This window comes from Labeo rohita, unplaced genomic scaffold (genome assembly GCF_022985175.1).
Source record: "Labeo rohita strain BAU-BD-2019 unplaced genomic scaffold, IGBB_LRoh.1.0 scaffold_67, whole genome shotgun sequence".
NCBI lineage: Eukaryota > Metazoa > Chordata > Actinopteri > Cypriniformes > Cyprinidae > Labeo > Labeo rohita.
The window spans coordinates 393,772-398,331 of NW_026129601.1; positions in this window are offsets into that span (position 1 = coordinate 393,772).

Genomic DNA, 4,560 nt, shown 5'->3' on the forward strand with positions numbered 1-4,560 from the left:
ATGCTGACTTTGTAAACTTTACACAAACAAAAACGAGTGCCTGTACTTGAGAAATAACAATAATCAAAACAAAAATCTGAGATTACACGAGCAGTGTCACGATAATATGTGCGCCTAGCCCACCATTCACCCGGAAGTCCCCCAATACAATGATACCTTTAAAACGCCTCCTCAATGATATGCAAGGCTGCCGTAATTCAAAAGTGACTTCAAATGTGGTCTCCAATTCCCAGGAAGAACATGACGGATGAGAGTTCTGTTGGGGATTTCACATTGACATGTAAGTATTGTGTTTTCATTTATTGAAATACCTATGTGCGGCAGGTCCACGCTCAGCGTAGTTATGTGTATTTACCTTCTGCCCGAGTTCGTTTTGCCACAGGTGGGCCACTGCTAGAATAAAGGAGATTAGCCCCAGAGAAAAAGATTTGGTGGTTAAATCCCGAGGAGCATTCGGCAAACGAAACTTTTAACGAACGAAACTTTTAACGCCTATACATGTATATGTAATCTGACATCCTTTTTTTTTTCTTTACAGAAATTCTGAACTGCTGCATGAACTTATGCAATAACGTTCATCAAACATATAAGGTGTGAATTCTGGGTCTGGTACTAATGACTTAAAAAAATTGTAATGCTTAAGATTTAATAATAACTATTAGATTATATATTGAACTCTCTGCCAGATAGTACTGTCAGTCTTCCTGTTTGTGCTTTCTCTCTCCCTTCTATCTACTGTACTCCCCCTCCCTATACCTCTTTGTTTTTAAAGTATATATATAGTTTGAATAACAGGATGAATTTAGGTAGAGGTTATTGTACACCCAGATCTATATCTGATATTTCATTATATGCACAATAATGTCTTTGTTTTGTATGACGCATATATGTAATACCACCCCCCTGACAATGGATCTATATAATCTAATGTGGGAGAATAAACTTGGAAGAAGATTGTGAACATACAATTGGCTTCATGTTCATAATTCTTTCCATGGGCCCATGCAAGGACTGAGAATAGTCAGACAGCATTGAAAGATAAAGAGCTGTGATATTTATTAACAATTACCTTACAAGATACATTTATACATGTATTTCAATGAAGTGTGGAAAAACCTTAAAGCTAACGCCTGTTTCACACATACTCCGTCTGCAGTGCGTATGCAGTCCGTGTGCGTTACGTATGCGGTGCAGAAGCAGGAAGTGGTCATTGTGCTTTCACACAGGACACGTTTGCAGTGCGCTACTGACGCCGGTTCACCTACACATAAATAGCGTAATGTTACAGTCATTACGCTTATATATAATGATAGTTGCTGAAGCAAGTGTAAGTACACGTAAACATGGCACTTAAGAAATAAAGATTTGAAAACTTACCATTCACACCAATAGCCGAAGAAACGGTTTCCCATGCCCTTTCCTTCGCAATCAAATCTTTGTACAACGAATTCTGCGGGTTGTACAGAATTCTGTATTTTTCCACCTCCACAATTTGACGAGTGTCGTCCATGTCACCTTGTTTTGAGTAGTTGTAGTTCCGCCACCTGATTGGCTGATGCGATTAAACTCCCCCTCTTCCTCCAACGATATAAAAAGTAATTTTTGTAGGGAAAAAACATATCTGATCGCATTATGCAAGTTTTATAGAAGTACTGTGCTCATTTATGTATTTTCCTTTTTTTATTTCTTTATTTCTTTATTGGATTTATTTTTCTAATTTACTGTGTACAAAGTATCACTCATTAATTGTGCGTAAATTATGAATTTATTACAATTTAATGCCAATCCATGTTCATTTTGCCCACAAACAATCTGCTGTTCCGGATTCCAGCACAGCAAAAATAGACTCTGTGCCGAAACGATCGCTGCACTGCTGCAAACGCACCGCATCTGGAACGCACTGCCGGACAGCAACCGCGTGCAGTGTGAACGCTCTGATCCGTTAACATGGGTGCGGAAAAAAATACGCAACGCATACGCACTGCAGACGGAGTGTGTGTGAAACAGGCGTAATGCTGCTGAAATGGAGGTCAAGGGGACTATGAAGAGGTGGCTCCAGCTAGCAGATTAAAAGGGCGGACTTCAGGAGACAGACACACTCTGCGAGTTTAAAAGTCACATTTCTTTAACCTTGCATACAAATGATACACTATCACATTTCTATAATTTAAATCCCTTAAAGGATTTTTATGCTGCACCAATTAAGCAGCAACACTTCCCATAATATTTAATGTGTTTGCTAATTTGTAAGAAGAATGACATCAATGCTTGTATTAGTCATTTATATACTGTCTCCCCCTTATATCTAGGTTACAGTAATCAGCTGATACAGTCGGTATCCAGACCAGATGGTGGACCAGCGCTCAGGAATGACAAGAACACATCCCTGAATGTCAGCAGAGACCATGTCAACTAGATGGCATATCCCCTGTGAAGACCTCATTGTTGGCCCCAGCACAGACCCTCAGCAAAGACTAAGAGAACCAGACAAGCTTGCACAGATCCTTATTACCAGCTTCACCTGCTGGCATGATGTTTCTTCAAGCAGAAGTTGTTGGATGGAACATTCTGAATCATATCTATCCACAATCTGACTTGTGATGCAGCCTGGAATAATCACACCACAGTTATTCATTTGGCCAGGGAACTGGTTTCCTGATTGAGCCTGCAGGTCTTCATAGGGGTTGGGTTCCTTGTCACTGTTGCCTTTTGGCTTGCTTAGTTGAGGAAACCTAATATTCAGTAATATTATTGACTTGACTGCGCTGGCGCCATTGGCTATGAACTGAACTGACCTGAATTATGACAATTTACATATATATATATATATATATATATATATATATATATATAGTAAACATAATTTACTTTTTATTTTGCGGTTTAAAAAGTGTGTTAATGGTATATATTTATATAAATAAAAAATTAGTAATTTTATAATTAAAGCCTTTTTAATCTTTTTAAATGGTTGTGTGTCTGGGCCAGACCTGGGCCACATAAAATTCCTAAAAAAAAGTCACACTACAGTATGCGGGCCAGATCTGGGCCACGTCAATAAATAAGTCGTTTTGCAGGGTGTGGGCCACAACTGGGCCGGAGGAAATTGTTTGAGTCAGTGTGTGGGCCAGTTTTGGGCCAGGGACCCAGCCAGAATTGGGCCAGAACTTAAGCAAGGTTGTGGCCCATAGGTGGGCCAGACAAATTTTGCTATCTGGGTAGCGAAACAAGTGTTAAAAGACAGTTTTGTTTTGTTTTGTTTTTTTTAAACAAAGCCCACAAACAATAAGACAACTACTATATAAGGCAACAGTATTTCCCTTTGTCGTGTTTTTGTAGTGATGTCATGAAAGATGTCAAATAATTTAACCAAACTTAAACACGTCAGCATTTTGTATGCACTTCAGTATTTTGTATGCATATTTTCGAATGTTAAGATTGCAAACCATTCTTTATATTATAAGTGTTTCCATTTTCTCTTGTCTTAGGACTATTTTGGAGAAAGTGAGCCTGCTGGGGAAAGACTTAAATTCATTGTGCTGTTGTTGTTAATAGGCATGGTTTATTTGCTTTGATTTAGGATTGCAAGTGTCCTGGGACAGTTGAGGGAGTGAGTGGAAGCTGGTGGAGCTACTTAGAGAGGACATCAAACTCCAGAGAGAGACAAGCTGATAGGCTATGTATTTTTTTTACAGTGCATTTATATTAGAAAATATGCACTACTTTGTTTTTCTCTCATTAATTTGCAAAGTACACATGAAAATAAAACCATTTAAATGCATAAAATAACTCATTTTACATTCTGGCATTTATGTGCTTTTGACTGCTGGCCTTTTTCACATTCATATCACTATTTGCATGTCTCATCCATGAGTGTGCAATGTTGGAGAACAAGCTTTTGGGGGGTTTTGAAAACCATAACCAAGCTGACTGCGCAACAGTAAGCCACTACAAAAATGATCATGTTCACTCAGTATTACTTGATCTAATGAAAAAAATATCTCAATTACAATTAAGTAAAAATTAATTGTATTAATTGCCACCCCAGACTGGTTGCAGGCCCCTCCCTGGCCACCCCTATGAAAACATCCTGGCTCCGCCACTGCTGCAAGATGTATGTAAACTTTTGACTTAGTGTTTGAGCCCATTCTGTACAGAAAAAATAACAATATTTACAAATGATTTACAGTTTATTTATGACTGACACCTACATTGACACTTTACAGTTGGTTTTCTGATTGTAAGTCATTCTCTATAAAATTCACAAATAAACCTTACAATGACACCACAATGAACAAAACAAATGAATGACAAAAATGTTCAGATCCTAAATAGTAACACATGGTATGCACAACTAACAGGACACACTTTAGAACTATATTAGGACTTTAGGTGATGATGTAATCGAAGCTGATATATTTAAAGAATACAATGCATTGGAATCAGAGAATGACAAGATGACTGGTAAGGGGAACAGCTGATAACCCTAATAAAATCCCAAACTTCATAGATTATTTGTTCACATAATGGCAAAGGATGCAGGGTTGTTATATAGGAAACTGC